Source organism: Rhincodon typus, chromosome 8, assembly GCF_021869965.1.
Source record: "Rhincodon typus isolate 14 chromosome 8, sRhiTyp1.1, whole genome shotgun sequence".
Classification (NCBI taxonomy): domain Eukaryota; kingdom Metazoa; phylum Chordata; class Chondrichthyes; order Orectolobiformes; family Rhincodontidae; genus Rhincodon; species Rhincodon typus.
Window position 1 is genome coordinate 15,037,542 of NC_063339.1, and position 19,492 is coordinate 15,057,033.

General features: G+C 40.9%; 1 long non-coding RNA gene across 1 annotated transcript; it reads right to left on the minus strand.

The window, feature by feature from the left end:
• LOC125483682 lies at positions 1-12,977 on the minus strand. Its single transcript, XR_007262629.1, has 5 exons — positions 12,935-12,977; positions 10,984-11,032; positions 8,255-8,316; positions 3,649-3,723; positions 1-506 (listed from the first exon to the last, which is right to left on the minus strand). It is a non-coding gene; the product is annotated as an uncharacterized LOC125483682 (long non-coding RNA).
• Positions 12,978-19,492: the final 6,515 nt, after the last annotated feature.

The window sequence follows — 19,492 nt, forward strand, 5'->3', positions numbered from 1 at the left end:
TGCTCAAGACCTCAGAGTGCATCTCACTTTCCAACTAGTATTCAGTTTTTAATACTAGTGAGTGATGATTGATCTGGAAGTGCTGCGAGAGCCAATTGTGCAGCACCACAGCTGACTCAGCTGTACAGATGGGCTATATGAGATTAAGAAAGCAATAGTTCAGGGGACAGGTGTTTCTGGTATCACAGACATTCACCTTGATATTTCTGGGGGTGGTAGGAACTGTACAGAGTGGGCAAGTGTCATCTCATCATAATTTTCAAACAGTGGCTATCAACATCGGAGTAACACAGTGCCACATGGAAGGAAAATATAATGGGGCTGGGATATCCTGGGAACATCTATCATTTAAATACCAGCAGTTATACAGGAGGCTGTTTATCACGTCAACCACAATCAGTTCAGAAACTAAAAAGGAAACAAAATTAGCTGGTCAGAAACATTACGAACCTTATCGGTTTCAATTTCACATACCACCTCATCTTCACTTACTGCATCACCAACGGCTGTAATGAAACACAGGGATGAAATATAGGTATTTCATAAGGGAATTCAGAATATAAGATCAAAACTCATTCAGGGACTCTGATAATGTCTCAACTACCCTCCCACCAATGCATCTCCATGCAAGGGCTTCTCAGAACTGCCTAAAACAAAGTAAAACGAAAATAAGACATAAACATTTCCCTTAAGCTTTAAGGAAACTCCCCAAATCTAGAAATTTATAACCGACCTTAAAGTACAATAGTGCACCCTAAGGCATAATCCTAAGGTTTATAAAACCATTAGGCTGCCAAACTAGCCCCCTCAAGTTATTTTAGAGGATCACCATGGCTACAGAATATCAAGTTAATAGCAAATTATCTTCAGACACACAGAAGACCCAAAACCTGCTTAAATAATGCAAAATCCAAACTTAAATTATTAAAAATATGTACAATTCTGACAGTTTACATACAGAATATTCATATGTATACATTAATATCATAAGGGATATCCAGTGCATCCTGCTTACCTGATCAGTTCATCTGGAAAGTGTTAAATTGCTACCTGAATGTATTGTTTTATCTGCACTTCTCCCTTCCCAACTCTCCCTGTCTAATGCAGCCATTCCTAAGTGAGCCCCATAATTTTCCTGGAAAAGGACAGCAAAAAATAAAATGGAAAGAGCCAAGTAAATGATAGTCATATGCAGATCAGTCATGACATAACCGAATGGCAGAACAGTGGCTCAAGGTCTGAAAGGGGTGTTTGCGTTGTTATATCTTATCAATCCACACAACAGTAATATACCACCTAAAGACAATTTCCTGGCTCTAGTTCAATCCAAAGCTTTTTTTTTGCTTCTTTAAAAAGTTGATACCTAAAGAGTTGGAGAATTCTGATGAGCACTGTTGAGGCTTGACCTCAGGTCAGGGATTGCCAAGCAACGGGGGAAGATGAGATTTTCAGCTGTCTCAAGCTCTGAAACACAATGAGCTGCTGTGGAGATCAGAATGAATGCTAGCAGCTGCATGGTCCTATTAAATCTATTTTCCCCCTATTGGGGGACATAGCTTAATTGGCAGCTTCTTTGAGACTGATTCCTGCTCCAGAAATGCCTGTGAAAGGGTAATTTTCTTCTTAAATCTCACAGCTTAAATATTTCCCAACATATTCAACCTCTCCTGCACCACTCTTCTAAATCTCTCACCCTTTGACTTTCACATATCAGCTCTGCTCCTCTCTTCTTTCCTCACCTTTCTCACTCCACCTAAAAAAACTACTCTTAAATTTAGTCCCTTAACCCTGCTGGCACACTGGAATATACAGCAATTTTGGAGCTTGAAAATGATGGTCACAGTGGAGTAAAGTTTGCCAAGTACTGCCTTTGGTCTTTCCTATTCATACAATTGTCAGTCACAGATCTACAAAACCTATGCGTGCAACTGAAAGAAGAAACTATCAAGTTTCACAGCAGGTTTCTATTCACCAAGACACACAGTATCAATGAAAGTCAAATTTCAGTACACCTTCATATTGGCATTGGATTTACACTGATACCAGTCTCTCATACCACATACCCAACCATGGTTGGAATGCATAAAAAACAACTTATAAAACCCCTGGTCCCTCAAAGCAGAGCTCAGATCTCAACATTAACACTGCACTATAAACTGGGTATCAACAAAATCAAAACAATGTTTTCAATCTTCACCCAGTACTAAATATTGGGCAAACAGTGTTCCAAGCTCAATATTAATGCTGGTGGTGAAGTAAAGATGGGTATCATCTGGCAATTATACATAATGTATATTGGCCTCCACGCACATGCAGACACAGCCACAGACACAGATGTCACCTGTTGCATAAGGACAAGGTGCAGGAAGTGACAATGCATGTGCCAATTACATCGTCATCATCAGAGCACATGCCACTGAAAGGGCTGGAGAGGTGAGGCAGAGGTGTTGCCCCGGCAGGAATGGGACAAAGGCTGGGTGTAAAAGCAGGGCCGGGAGGGGAGGCTGGCAGCATCTGCTCTCTCCAGCCGCCACCACTTCATTTACCCACGCTGAACAGGGGCCTACTTTTTACTAGGAGGCCACGTCTGGGGCCTGGGCTGTTGCTGTAACTCTTCTCCCCACCTCCCTTGATGCCTGTCATCCAATGGGGTCACAGTCGCATTATTCACACTTCCTGTAGCATCTGGTGGTGCCATTTCCTTCGACCGTTTTGTGAAACAAGGTCATGACAGATTTGTGCCACCTAATGGTCAGCATCATCAAAATGTGTGCAATCTGACATTGGGAAAAACAATAATGTGATGAGAGGCAGTATGTCATAGACAGAATCATAGAATCCCTGCAGTGTGGAAACAGGCCCTTTGGCCCAATGAGTCCACACCGAACTTCAGAGCATCCCACGCAGACCCATCGCCCTTTAACCCACCTAATCTAGGAATCCTGAACACGACGGGCAATTTAGCGTGGCCAATCCACCTAACCTGCACAACTTTGGACTGTGGGAGGAAACCCACGCAGACTCAGGGAGAACGTCCAAACTCCACAGAGACAGTCGCCCAAGGGTGCAATCGCACCCCGGTCCCTGGCACTGTGAGGCAGCAATGCTAACCACTGAGCCACCGTGCTGCCTCGTGGATGAGGAATAAATGGGGTTAACTATGCAGGAGTAAAAAGAGAAGACATTAGGTGTAACGATTATAACTGGATAGATAAGAATGGAACTATGTGACTGCAATCCCACCCTGCTGGATGACCAAGGAAAGGCACTGGGGATAGGTATCATGGGTTACTGCATTAAGGGCTTTAGACTGGTTGAGAAGGGATAACTCAGAATGGCCACAGTCAAAAAAATACCAAGTTTCAAATACAGCTAGGTGATTTTCCTAAAGTAAAGTAAACTGCATTATTTTAATTATTCATACAACATTTACTTAAAACAGCCTAGAACATCTGACATGTTGGGAACTTTCCACAATAACCGTCCCAATATTATGCTTTTACAGGAATAATTTAACAACTGGTCAACAAGAATGTCACTGAAGAAACAACAGTTGGTATCAAACATAATGCAGTGACTCCACTGTTGTTCAAATAATTCTGCATTCTTACAAAACAATTATGTAGTTTGCCCTAAAATGCACTGTACCTTTTTCCCACCTGACATCGCCCTCTGTGACAGACTCTGCAAAGGGCGGCGTATTTACTGTTAGCACTTCATTATCTGCAACAGCAAGACAACAAAGTTATTAAAACTTACATGAAAAAGACATTTATTGCAAACTGGACCAGAAAAAGTGGTCCATTTAGAGGTTGATTAAGCAAAGAAGCCTGTACAGGCACACAAATTACAAACAATCAAAACAGAAGTAGAACAATTCAGCTCCTTGGGTTTTCTCCACCATTTAATAGTAGCATGGCCAATGTTCTTATTTCAAATTTCACTTTCCCATAAACTCCTGCTAACCCAATTCCCCTCCCAAAGAGACCATCTGTTTCTGTCTTAAAAACATTCAAAAATCCACCTTCATCATCTTCCAAATGTTATACAATCCCTTCGAAAAGCATTCTGTATATCACTGTCCTGAAAGGACAGCCTCTAATTTTAAAATACCATCCTGTAGTTCTGAACTCATCCACAAGAGGAAACTTGGATACTTGCCATGTCCATTGTCAAGACTATTTAGGATCTTAAAAACAATCAAGTCATTCCTCACTCTTTCAAACTTCAGTGGAAACAAGACCAGCCTGCCCAATCTTAATCCAGTAAGATTGTTCTCTAACCACTTCATCTTATTAAATAAAGGATGTAAATGCATTTGATCAAAATCGCAGATAACAAAGTGTGGAGCTGGATGAACACAGCAGGCCAAGCAGCATCAGAGGAGCAGGAAGGCTAACGTTTCGGGCCTAGAAATCTCTCTCCCACTTCAAATCTCTCTGGCCTTGAAACTGCTCAACCACGTCCTGAAGCAAACCAGGTACTACAGCCACATCACCTTTCTTAGTACCTGCCTACGGAACCTGCCAGATCATCCCCAACGGACTACAGTCCACATTCAGGCCTTCCCAATTTGGCCCCAACCGTGACAACGTCTACATTCAGAACATTGAGATCCTTCAGAAGCGTTTCTTCCTGTGACTCCTGAAACACACACTCACAGCAATGTGCCGGCATATCCTGGCACTACAATCAAGCCTACCCCAGCTCAGAGCCTCCCTCTCCCAGACCTGCAAAGGACCTCTCCTGTTTTTTATTCTTTGTAGGATCCACAGCCTGAACTCTCAATTCTACTCAGCTTTATTGGACACTAAAAACCGTAAGTACAGTAAACTTACTGGTGCCTACCACCCAAAACGGGCTTCCTCCACCTCCCAAATCCCCAACCCTACCCAGAACCTTCTCCACAATGTGCCCGCCGCCATTGGTCACGTGGCCACTGTCGGAGCACCCACGGATGACATCACATCCTCCGCCACCAGGTACACCACTTCCAGGACAGCGAATGCCAGCAACACCGCTGCTGATGCCACCGCCTCCATTTCCAAGGCCAACGCCATACACACTGAGGACGCACCTACCGTCACCGCTGCTGCTGCCACCTACCCCGCTCCGCCCACTGCCAACACCGCACGGCCCACCACCAACGCCGACGTCGCTCCGCCCATCGCCTCCACAGCTAGCAGCTCCAGAGGAGACAGCAGCACACAGCCCTGCTGAGTCTTCACCATTCCTCCAGACCTCCCCCTCACTGAGGACGAACGGTCAGTCCTCAGTAAAGGGCTCACCTTTGAACCCCTCCACCCACACATCAATGAATACCAGTCATGTTTGGACATTGAGCAGTTTTTACGCCGCCGCCTCCGCCTCCGCGCTTACTTTATCAACTTATCTCCACCTATCTCGACTCCATTTTCTCCACCTCGGTCCAGGAACTCCCTACTTACGTCCATGACACCACCCACACCCTCCACCTCCTCCAGAACTTCCAATTCCCTGGTCCCCAACACCTCATCTTTACCATAGACGTCCAGTTCCTATACACCTGCATTCCCCATACAGATGGCCTAAAGGCCCTCTGCTTCTTCCTGTCCCGCAGGCCCGACCAGTCCCCCTCCACTGACACCCTCATCCGCTTAGCCGAACTAGTCCTCACCCTCAACAACTCTCTTTCAATTCCTCCCACTTCCTACAGACAAAGGGGGTGGCCATGGGTACCCGCATGGGCCTAACCTATGCCTGCCTCTTTGTAGGTTACGTGGAACAATCCCTCTTCCGTACCTACACTGGCCCTAAACCTCACCTCTTCCTCCGTTACATTGATGACTGTATTGGCGCCACCTCGTGCTCCCACGAGGAGCTCGAACCGTTCGTCCACTTCAACACCTTCCACCCCAACCTAAGGTTCACCTGGACCATCTCTAATACCTCTCTGTCTCCATCTTTGGCAACCATTTAGAAACCGATATCCATTTCAAGCCCACCGACTCCCACAGCTACCTAGAATACACCTCCTCCCACCCACCTTCCTGCAAAAATGCCATTTTTGAAGAAGGGTCTAGGCCCGAAACGTCAGCCTTCCTGCTCCTCTGATGCTGCTTGGCCTGCTGTGTTCATCCAGCTCCACACCTTGTTATCTCAGATTCTCCAGCATCTGCAGTTCCTATTATCTCTGATCAAAATTGCACACAGTATTCAAAATGAGGTTTCACCAATGTCCTGTATAGCTGAAGCAAAACATCCTCACTTTTATGTTCAATTCCTCTTGTAACAAAGGAAGTAGATAGTATTCCACTGGCCTTTTTAATTATGTGCTGTATCTGCATAATAAAATTTTGTACTCATACACAAGAATATCCAAATTCTTCTGCACTTCAGAATTCTGTGGTTGTTTTCAGTTTAAGTAATGCTCTACTTTTTTATTCTTCTTGCCGAAATGAACAACACATTTCCCTTCCGTTATATAGGGCCAGTTATTTGGCTACTCTCAACCAATCCATATTCATCTGCAACATTTACATGTCTTCTTCACAATATACTTCTCTACCTATCTTGACATTGTCTGCAAACTTAGCTACCATGCCTTAGAATTTATATCAATAACTTAGATGAAGGGAGCTAAGTTACTGAGGCCCTAGTACAGAGGACTTCACTAGTCACATCCTGCCAATCAAAGACCCATTTATGTATACACATACTGCCAGCTAGTTAACTGACTATCCACATGAATAGGTTACCCCACCAAATCATGAGTGTTTACTTTTTGTATAATCTCTGATGTGAAACCTTATCAAAGGTCTTCTGTAAATCCAAGTATAGAACATCCACAGTGCATGTCACTTCTTCAAAGAATTCCAATAAATTAGTTAAACATGTTTTGATTTTAACAAAACCATGCACACTTTTCCTAATTACCTTTAGTTTTTCCAAAGTGTGCAGGTATAATCTCTTTAGTGATCAATTCCAACACCTTCACCATGACAAACATCAAGCTTAGCTAGCCTATAGTTTTCTGTTTGCTGCCTACCTCCCTTTTTGAATAGAGTGGTTATATTTGCTAGTTTCCAGTCTGATGGAACCGTACCTGAATCCAAGGAATTTGGGGAAATTAACAACAATGTATATAATATCTCATTAACCAAATCTTTTAAGCCCTTCTGGACCCAGATATTTGTCAGCCCACAGCTTAATTATTTTGCTTAAGGCTGCTTCCCACGTGTTTGAAATTTCAATAGGTTCCTCCCTCCCTTCCACCTCCTGATTTACAGCTTTTACCTGAATGTTTTTTATATCCTCTATAGTAAAGTTAGGAGCAAAATACTGATTCATTTCATCCAGAATTTCCTTACTATCTATCTACTATTTATTATTAAGACATATCCTCAGAGACGTGTACTGGTATTCCATACTGAAGGTTTCAGACAGTATCCAAATCTCCCAATTGCAAGTTAAAAGTACAAAGAAGTCATAATATGGCCTTGTTCATATTTAGCCATAAAAAGGCAACAAAAAGTTTAATTTGACTCGTTTTTAGACCCAGTTTTAGGTTTGGCTGCACTGAGCCTGTCTATAATCATATTTCATTGTATTGATCAAAACAAGATAAATATATAAAATATAGTCTTGATATGAATAATAAGGGTGACTCAAAGTAAAAGCTGTCATTGCTGAACAACTTTTAACATCATTCTATTGTTAATGTCTAGTAAGGGGCTTACCCTGCGCAAACTGCACACTCTAAACTTCCTTCACCACACTAAGACACCTTGATGTTGATCATGCACCATTAACAGAATCCAGTTATGACAAGGATCAAGACAGAAGAATATATTTAATGGAATATGCTTAATAATACTCATGATGAGCATTAATCCAGTATCACACCAAGTATTATTCCACCTGTCCATTAACTGTTTGCTTCTTGCAGAAAAAAATGCGTATTAGAGTTGCATTCTTTCCAGGATCCACTTAAAAAATGTTAAAAACAACTTTTCAAGTGTGATACAGTTGATATACTTCGTAGTCTTAAATGTTATGTTGTTTCCACATTTATGATACTGTGTAACTTAATACAAGATATCATTTAATAAGGTAATTTGGTCACAGTTAAAAACAATTACCTGACTTATCATGTAACTGTAGCACAGCTGATTTGTATAATGAATATCTAGCTAGAATGAGAAGACTTAATGTCTCAAACAACAGGACAAATGGAAGTGGGATAATACGCCAGATAAAACAATACAATACTTACTAAAGACTGCTGATGTCTTAAAGTGTCGGAGGTGGAAGATGCTGAATTTAGAGACATTTTGTCTGTAAGCAACCATAATTAGAGCCAAACATTATACAGAGGACACAGATCTGATTACAAATAAAGCAAGCTCCAATCACAATTACAGTTTATGTTTGGTAATATTTGCAGACTTATATATTTGAAGCTGGATAGGCAAGATCAATGACAGAGATGCATTCACAAATAACTGTTCTTCAGTTCAAAGAAAACGGTTTTATTTTTAAGCTTTCCACATAAAGAAAATTGTTTCCCTTTAAATAACAGTTACATGAATCTGTGCATGTACCTAATATACAACCCATCCCTTGGATACAATTACTTAGATTTTTCTATCTTAAATTTCACGTTTACTGTTACGATGTTTTTATTTTTTTAAAAATCACAGTTCTCTAATAAAGGCGTTGTGACTCTTGGCTCCCTTTTAGAGTAGGTTTATGTTTTTGCTAGTGATCAGCATGACAGAAGTCAACCAGCTACATGGGATTAGCCATGCAATAACTTTCTGGTATTTTTTAACCAAGAGGACAGTGAATCACCCATCATTGTATTATCAACAAATGGTATCCTAAAACATTTGTATTGAATGGAAAGAACATCCCTGTACAGCAACAGTCAAATGTCACTTTGTATTGGCCACATAGCAACAGCACATAGAACAGTACAGCATTGTACAGGCCTCTCAGCCCATGATATTGTGCTGACCTATTATCCTACTCTAAGATCAAACTAGCCTGCATACCCTACATCTCACTATCATCCATGTGCCTATCCAAGAGTCGCTTAAATGTCCCTAATGCATCTGACTCGACTACCACCGCTGGCAGCGCATTCCATGCACCCACCACTCTGTGTAAAGAACCTACTTCTGGCATCTCCCCTACACCTTCAATCACCTTAAAATTATGCCCCCTCATAATAGTCATTTCCACACTGGGAAAAAGTCTCTGGCTATCCACTCTATCTATGCCTCTCATCATCTTGTACACCTCTATCAAGTCACCCCTCATCCTTCTTCGCTCCAATGAGAAAACCCCAGCTCCCTCAACCTTTCCTCATAAGACCTGCCCTCCAGTCCAGGCAGCATCCTGGTAAATCTCCTCTGCACCTTCCCGAAAGCTTCCACATCCTTCCTATAATGAGGCGACCAGAAACGAACACAATATTCCAAGTGTGGTCGAACCAGGGTTTTATAGAGCTGCAGCTTGGGTGGCAACTTTGAGGGATCTATGGACATGGACCCCTGGATCCCTCTGTTCCTCCACACTGCCAAGAATTCTGCCAGTAACTCTGTGTTCTGCATTCAAATTCGACCTTCGAAAATGAATCACTTTACACTTTTCCCAGGTTGAATTCCATCTGCCACTTCTTTGCTCAGCTCTGCATCCTATCACTGTCCCGTTGCAACCTGCAACAGCCCTCCACACTATCCACAACTCCACCAACCTTTGCATCAACAGCAAACTTACTAACATACCGCTCCACTTCTTCATCCAAGTCATTTATTAAGATCACATACAGCAGAGGTCCCAGATCCCTGCAGAAGACCACTGGTCAACGAGCTCCAGGCTGAATACTTTCCATCTACTACCACCCTCTTGCACAGCCAATTCCGTATCTAGACAGCCAGATTTCCCTGGATCCTATGCCTCCTTACTTTCTGAATGAGCCTACCATGGGGAGCCTTGTCAAATGCCTTGCTAAATTCGTATACACCACATCCACTTCTCTACCTTCATCAACGTGTTTTGTCACATCCTCAAAGAATTCAATAAGGCTTAAAAGGCATGACCTGCCCCTCATACAGCCATGCTGACTATTTCTAAGCAAATTGTGCTTTTCAAATAATCATAAATACTATCTCTTAGAATCCTCTCCAATAATTTGCCTACCACAGAAGAAAGACTGACTGGTCTGTAGTTTCCAGGATCATCCCTATTCCCTTTCTTGAAAAAGGGAATGACATTTGCCACCCTCCAATCATCTGGTACTACTCCAGTGGACAGTGAGGACACAAAGATCATCTCCAAAGATGCAGCAATCTCTTCCCTTGCTTCCCGTAGTAACCTTGGGTATGTCCCGCCTGGCTCAGGGGACTTATCTATCCTCATGTTTTTCAAAATTTTTAGCACATTCTCCTTCCTAACATCAACCTGTTCGAGCATATCAGCCTGTTTCGCATTGTCCTCACAAACTACGAGGTCCCTCTCGTTGGTGAATACTGAAGCAAAGTATTCATTAAGGACCTCCCCCACCTCCACGCACAAATTCCCTCAACTATCCCTGATTGGCCCTACCCTCACTCTGGCCATCCTCTTGTTCCTCATATAAATATAGAATGCCTCGGGGTTTTCCTTAATCCTACCCGCTAAGGTTTTTGCATACCGCCTTTTAGCTCTCCCAAGTCCATTCTTCAGTTCCTTCCTGACTACCTTGTAACCCTCTAGATCCCTGTCCAATCCTTGCTTCCTCAACCTTAAGTAAGCTTCCTTCTTCCTCTTGACTAGATGGGTGCCTGAAATCTAAAACCTGAACATCTTAAATGGTTGAAGGTGGTGGAAGAAGGAAAAACAAATGTGAGTTAAAAAGTACTGGTAAGGAATGGTTCCAAGAGTACAAGATAAATCACAGAGGTCTGGAATCTATAGCATATATTTTCAATGAATACAGCTGCTATTCTCAGTACTTACGGAAGCTGTCTGCTTTTATCATAGATAGACCGATAGCACACCAAAAGCCCTAGAAGAGATGTATTTGTTTATTCTCAGATTTTGCATGAAGTTTAAAAAAAAATGGTGCATGCATTTTTAAAAGAATATTCAGTGATAATTTCAAGTCGTCAAACATTCAGGCAATAATTGCTTGCACTTGCAACGTTGCTTCATTTTAAAAGCATGTGAATTCCCATGTACATTTTTCAACTTAATACCACATATGCTTTAACACAAATGTTAACACAACCAACTAATGAGAACTCTTGATAAAGTAAGGGAATAACTAAATATGACCAGTGATGCTAAGAAGTTGCCACATTTTCACAGAACATACAGCTGAGAACAAGCCATTGAGCCCTATTGGTCACTAGCGTTGTTATATACCATAGAAGCCTTTCTTATCCTACTTCATTTTGTCGTATTTTTATATTCTTCTATTCCTTTCTTTCTCATGTCCTTATCCACTTTCCCCTGAAAAGGCATCTATGTTATTCTTCTTATCCACTACACATGGTGACAATTTCCTACTCGATCTACTGCCTGAAGGCATTTCCCTGAAGTTCCTTCATGGATTTTTTGTGTGACATCCTGAACTGTTGGCACCTTATTTCAAACTCCACCACATGTGGAAAATCTCCACAGAATCATGACATGAAAACAATACATCAGTTTTGGAAGCTGATCAAAATGGTTATAGTGTAGTTTAAAAGATTCAAGGAAGTTCTACGTACTCAAAATACACACTTCACCTGACGAAGGGACAACGCTCTGAAAGCTTGTAATTTTAAATAAACATGTTGGCCTATAACTTGGTGTCGTCTGACTTTTGACCTTGTCCACCCTATCCAACACGGGCGCCTCCACATCATACTCAAAATACGATTGATGTGCAAGCTTAACTTACTGTGACCACAGAATAACTTCAGAATCACTGTGAAATCGAAGCACCAAATGTAGCAAGCTCCATGCCCTCTAGTGATTTCCACTCTGAAGCTAACACCAAAGTAGTTCAAATATTTAACATGGATACTTCTCCCCGAGGGCATGACCCAGGCATCATCTTCATACTTAAGTAAACTGAAGCTGCAATGCACAACATTGCTCAACAGTCCGTGCTGGGAACGCATCAAATGTTCAGTTACTCCAGAAGTATTTCGTGAAATGAGAAGAATTCCATACTTAAATATTTCAATGTCATCACTTTAATCTTCGTTGATCTTAATAATCGAGAACCAGACAATATCAAGAGGACAGATACAGTTAGAGTTACACTCAAAGATTCACATGGATCCTTCTCAGGCAGCTGAGCAATAATCAAGAAGTACCAACCCCATAATCCACCACTATTTTCTGCCAAGTTTCACTAGAAGAATATCAGGCCTCCATGACCTAGTTCAGTTTGAACATCACCCATTTTTCAGCTAGTGGCAACTGTGCAAAGCTAATTTGTTTACCTCTTCTCACAAAAACTTCATATTTTATACCTAATTCTTGCTGTCAATAAACCACCTGAACCAGTTCCAAGCTTTCCAAAAACAGAGCCCATTCTCAAGAATGATTTTATGATTAGCTCCGTTAGGCTCCACAGTGTGGCTAGTATTCCAATTGACCTTCATTCAGTGCACAGAACACTACAAGTTTTGTGCCAGCCTAAAAGCTAGCATGAACTGCACAAAACTGATACAAAGTACAGTTATATCTGCTCTGCATCTTAGAACAGGCTGTTCAAGTTAACCTTAAAATAAAAACACTTTATATTTTGAAGATCTGAGTTTATCACAATCACAGGTGAGGAGGATCTGGGATCAAGCAGATGGATGAGGAGCAACAGGATCATAAGGTGAAACTTCAAAACTGAATCAACACAAGTTTAAGGATGACTACCAAATTAAGCTATATATATTTCTACACGGGATCATCTACTCACCAGAGGGACCTCTGCAAGCTTGTGAGCCATTACCCTGCAGTAAGGAAGGAATAGAAAAAATATTTTTTCAGGTCAGATTCTTTTTATAACCAGCTATCAAACTGCAAGTATATACTGCATCACAAACACATTTTAGTGTGTGACAAACAAGGCTAAAATTTTGCAATTAATTTTTATTAACCTTGTACATGACACTTGTGAACCTTGAAATAAAAGTGTAACGTGCACATCATAGCCCGAATGATTACCATTCCATACAACAGCTATTACTGCTGGAACGTCAGATGGATGTCAGATTTAAGTAGACCTAGAAATTGATAAACTCTAAGTTACTGCAAATATTATTGTACTTCCCTATCTGTATTTCAATATCGCTATCGGTCTCTTGTTTGAGGAGTGTGCAGTTACAGAATCAAAATGAATCATCAAATTAGCCACTCTCTCATTCACAAGCGTCAATCTGGTTCAGTTAGTAGAATTCTCATCAAGTCACAAGGTTGCTACACAGTGCTGTCTCACTGAAGACGTTAAGTAAAATTCTCATCTCGTTGTTCAAGTGAACGCAAAAGCATCTCAAAAGCATGGCATTATTTTGAATGGCAGGCCTGGTATGATTGGTCTTATGATCAATTCTTGCTATTCAAATCAACATGATTATTTGGTCATTTCAGTAATGCTGTTTGTGGGAACTTGCTGTCTGGAAAAATGTCTGCCACATTTCTAAATTAGTCAGCACATTTCAAAAGTACTTAATTGGCTTCAAGTCACTGTGATGTCCAGCAGTCATGAAAAGCATTAAATACAAATATTTCTTTCTGTTCCTTTTCGCTTGTATCAATAATTTTGATCCTGCTTTTGTCTATTCATCAATCAATGGAAATCACCTTTTGCAATTACCTGCTCATCCCATTTCTAAATCTGAATTTGATTAATTTCCTTCATCTTCTTTCAACATAATCCCATTTTGTTTTAAATATACAATCTCTCAAAATTTTTGTCATTCTTTAGATAACCTAGCAATGACACATTTTCTCAAGGCTTGGATATCCTCTCTATAATAGGGTCTCCAATATAGTACTGCACATAAAATAGCAACTGTACATCAGCACTTCCATTTATTTCAGTTCGATATAATGCCTTAAAGTATCAATGTCCTCAAGAGTGTCTTACATTTTCCCTTTGTCACTCTTTATTTTGCAAAATAAGAGACATTATTTTGATCCTTATACACAAATCAAATATGAATACAAATTAATCTCTCATGGCACTGGGCATAGTAATTAAGATTAAATGTAGACTTCAAGTGAAGTGGTTTAAAGCATAGGTAGTAACTTATTATTTTTGTGGTTAGTAGTCTTCTATGTGATAAGGAGACAATGTTCTACTCCTCAAGAAGTGACAAACTTGCTCCCTTTGCAGTTACCTAATGATGGGGTCAGATTTTTTCTAATCTTTCCCAGAAGGTAACAGGGACTGGGTCTTGAAGTTTAGTCAATATCAAGTTAGATACATTTTTGAGAGACAAGGCAGTGGAGGGTTACATTGTGTAGACAGGAAAGTGATCTTACTGAATTACAAAACAAGCTCAAAATGCCAAAAGACCTACTTCTGATCTTGTGTTCCTATATCCTAATAACTGAGCCAGGGTGTGCACGTATAATTCAGCTCCCACTTTAAAGTCAAATACCTAAATTAAATAAAATAAAATCTGAGCATTATTTAACTATTAGTAAGAAAACGTATTGAAAGCTTTGAAGTGAAGAAGGCTGGATCAACAGCATTTATCTGAAGTACAGGAAGGGCAGTTAAAAGGCTAAAAGACTGAAATTTCATTGTGCAACCCTTGCCGTGAAAGTATAGTTACAATGAAAAGAGTTTATATTTACATTTTGGTGAAAGTGTGACAACAGAGAAGTGTTTGTGCAGACAGGATAAGCAGTCGGATACGAAAACAGAAACTGCTGGAGAAATGCAGGAGGTCTGGCAGCATCTTGGGGGAGAAAACAGAACTAATGTTTCGAGTCTGGTGACTCAGATGACATTAACTCTGCTGACTGCCCAGATGCTGTCAGGACTGCTAAGCTTTTCTAGCAATTTTTGTTTTTGTTTCAGATTTCCAGCATCCGCCGTTCTTTATTTTAAGCAGTCAGATGACAGTTTATTTAAAATAAAAGGTCACCGCAAACTTAAGGCCGTGATATAAATCTCCTTTGAGATTATCAGGTCTTTAGATATAATCCTCTTTGAAAAATTTATGCAAAATAAAAATCTATTTGAAAAAAATCACAATAACATCTGGATCTTGAATGGCATTCAATACTGCCAGTCATTGTCCAGGTAATGAAAGAACGATCACGTACGTTTTCAGTCCACTGTCATCTTCTATAGCAACAACAGCAGAAACTGCTGTGCCACAGTGGGACTGCTGAGCTGCACCAGGCAATGCTTAGCATAGAGTTCACCATCATGGCTCAAACCATCATCACGACATAAGACTGACAGAACTTTCACACCTGACTCCAGCTTTCTTTCCATCTTCCTCACTCTGCTGTACTACTGGTACAAAACCTTCAGCTCCTTCTGTGAACACCTTAATATGTCACTTTCCATTAAAATTTTTTTTTCAACTAAGCACTCAGTTATCTAGCTCTGAACTCTCCACTATGACTTGGCAATTATTTTCTTTTCTTCTGTAGAGTACATTCAAATTTATTTGTACATCACATTATTACTAGTGTAGTATGACAATGCACAAAGATCAAAAATACTAATAATTTCAGCATCTGGGACTTGGGCTTCAGCTGTTACTCCAAATACTGTATGTTTCTAAAGGTTGTGAGAAGATTTATAGCTCAGGTCACGTATGGGGTTGTAGGTATACTCGCCGAGCTGGTGGGTTTGATTGTAAACATTTCGTCACCCTGCGAGGTAACACCGGTGAAGCGTCAGTGTTCTGTCCCGCTTGTTATTTATACGTCTCAGTTTGCTGGGGTGGTTGGTATTACTTCCGTTTTTGTTTCCTCAGTGGTTTATACACACTGTCTAATTCAACATGTTTGTTGATGGAGTTCCGGTTGGAATACCAAGCCTCCAGGAATTCCCTGGCATGTCTCTGTTTGGCTTGTGCGATTACCAATGCGTTGTCCCGGGTGAATTCGTGTCCCTCATTGTCCGCGTGTAGTGAGACACGTGAGAATTGGTCGTGTCTCTTGGTGGCTAGTTGGTGTTCACATATCCATATAGTCAATTTTCTTCTGGTTCGGCCTATATAGGTGTTTCTCACAGTCCTTGCATGGTATTTTGTACATTACCCCAGCTTTACTGGTTTTGAGTATGGGATCCTTTACATTCGTCAGTAGCTGATGTAGGGTGGTTGTCGGTTTGTGGGCTACTCTAGTACCTAGGGGTCTGTGTAGTCTTGTGGTCATCTCTGAAATGTCCTTGATGTATAGTAGGGTGATTAGTGAGTCTGGTCGTGTTGTGTGTGGTGTCTTCCTGTTGTGATCTGTCTCGGAGGTAACAGCAGATTGTGCTTTCCTGGTATCCATTTCTTTTGAAGACTCCATATAACTGCTCCTATTCTGCTTTGCGTCGTTCTGGGTTGCGGCAATGTGTTGTAGCTCACTTAAATAGTGTCTTGATGCAGCTCTGTTTGTGGGCGCTGGGGTGGTTGCTAGTGTAATTGAGTATCTGGCCCATATGTGTGGTCTTTCTATGTACGCTAGTCAAGTTCCCTGTTGTTTTTGCGTTCTACCATTATGTCCGGTGAATTCACGGAAGAAGAAGAGATAAACAACCGACTACCCTTCCTGGACATAATGGTAGAGCGCAAAAACAACAGGAAACAGGAATTACATAGTGTAATCTAGTAACTAATTGTAGCATTGGATTGCAAGCTTCCATCTTCCTGTGGATGCACTGGCAGCAACCTTCCAAGAATCCTTAGATTCTAGAAAAGACCCAGAGGATTGGAAAACTGCCAACGTACCATCCTTGTTCAAAAGAAAGGGACTAAAGTAGTCAGCTATAGGCCAATTAACTTAATATCTGTCATTGGAAATATGTTAGTGTCATTATAAAGGATACAGTAGAGCATTTAACAATGCATTATATAGTTAAGCTTGACATTATGAAGAGGAAAACATGCCTGAAAAATTTTAGAATTCTTTGAGGCATAAGAAGTAGGACAGATAAAAAGGGAACCTAATCTAATATATTTGAATTTCCAAAAGTTCAAGAAGGTTCCAAGCATTAGTCTACTTAATAAGAACCCTTGGTGTTCAGGGTAGCATGTTAGCTTAGATCGAGTTAATGGTTGGGGCTGGGATGGGAGTGGGGAGAAATTTCAGGACAATAACTTATAACTAGTGAAGTGCCACATGGCTCAGTGCTGGGGCCACAATTTACAATACATATTTATGAATTGGATGAGGGGAGTGAATGTACTATGGCCAAGTCTGCAGATAACACAAAAATAGTTTAAAGACAAGTGGTGAGGATGACACAGAGTCTACCAAGGGAGATAGATTGGTTAAGTGAGTGAACAAAAATTTGACAGATGGAATGCAGTATGGGAAAATTGAAGTTATGCATTTCCATTAGAATAAAGAAGTGAATATTAATTAAATGAAGACTGCAAAAAGCTGCAACAAAGAGATTTTGGGAGTCCTTGTGCATAAATTACAAAAAGCTAGTAGCCAAATTTAGTCGATAGTGGGGAAAGTAACTGGAATGTTAGCCTTTAATACAAAGGGAATGCGCTACAAAGATAGGGATATTTTGCTATACCAAGGCACTAGTTAGGCCGCACTTAGAATACCGTAAAGTTTTAGTCCCTTTACGTAACGATATCCTGGTATTGAACGCAGTCCAGAAAAGGTTCACTTGATTGACCTCAGGCATGAAGGGATTTTTCTATGAGAAGTTGTTGAATAGGTTGGGTCTGGACTCATTTGAGTTTAGAAGAATTACAGGTGACATCATTGAAAGTTAGGATTCTTGAGGGCCTGATAGTGCAAAGATTGTGATTTTATCTTTCTGTACTTTTTGATTGTGGGCTAAAATGGAGAAAGAATGGTTATAAAAACAAAGATTTCTTGGGCAACTGTTGCAGATTTTGAAAGCAAGTAGACTACACACATAGTAAGTACTGTTTACACAGTTGATAGCTTAAACAGTAATAAGTGATTCAGAGATGAGCTGGGGCCAAGGGCTGTGTGCAAATGGAGATTCAGGCAGCAAGAGATAGTTGGTTGTTTTGTGGACTATTGACCAGTAATCTAGGACATATGCCTTCTGCCTGCCAAAAATTAGACAATTAGTTTTTGGGCAACTGAAAAGCTTCAGGGTGTGAACCAGATTGGGAGAAGCCATCAGATCTCCATGAGCAATTGCCATAAACTGACTTTTAACTAATAAAAGTCAGACACCTTTACGCGTCAACCAGTCACACTATGCCATCTGCAAACCAATGAAAGCATTCAGAGAAGCAAGACTGAAAAGCAGCATTCTAATCAGCACAAAAATCATTCAGCAGATTCTTTGAACAGGAACCTTTGAACTGCTTTCCTTGTTTTTCCCTTCACCCTCAACACCTTTTTTTTGCTGCCTGCATCTGTGTATAAGGAGGAGTTTTATAAGGGGATTAGACTTTTAATCAGTTGAGTTATACGCTGATGGTTCATAATTGTTTACTTAATTATAGCTACAGTCTGTTTGTAATAAATAGTAATTCTTGTACAGAAGTATGGAAATTTGATGCAGGCTAGTAACCTGGGTCTGAAAGCCAGGTAAATCAGAGGTTTATGTATTTTTAAAAATCTAACTTTTGAGATGAATCTGGGAATAGCAGGGCTTGATTTCCAGCATGCAATCCCAATGAAGCATAACAACAAGGTTGACGTGCAGAGGTTATTTCTGCTTGTGAGTGGTTCTAGGACCACTGGGTGTAATCTCAGAGTATGGGGCATTAATTTAAGATTGAAATGAGGAGGAATTTCTGAGGGCAGTGAATCTGTGGAATTCTTTACTGCAGAGACCTGTCATGGCACTGGGTCATTAAGTAAATATCTGTTTCATAGAATCATAGTTTCCCTTGTGTGGAAACAGGCCCTTCGGCCCAACACCTCAGCCTTGAACATAATCTGTAAGGGAAACAAGGTTATGGCAAAAAAAAGAGGAAAACGGAGTTGAGGATTATCAAATCAGCCAGGACATAACTGAATGGCGAAGCAAACTGAACGGTGAACGGCGAAGCAAACTGAACAGGTTCAATGACCTATTCTGTCCTACATCTTGTAGGCCAAGCAGCATCAGAGGAGCAGGAAAGCTGACGCTTCGGGTGGAGACCCTACTTCAGAAATGAGGGAGGGGAAGGGGATTCTGAAATAAACAGGGAGAGAGGGGGAGGCGGATAGAAGATGGATAAAGGAGAAGATAAGTGGAGAGGAGACAGACAGGTCAAAGAGGCGGGGTTGGAGCCAGTAAAGGTGAATGTAGGTGGGGAGTTAGGGAGGGGACCTGTCGGTCCAGGGAGGACGGACAGGTCAAGGAGGCGGG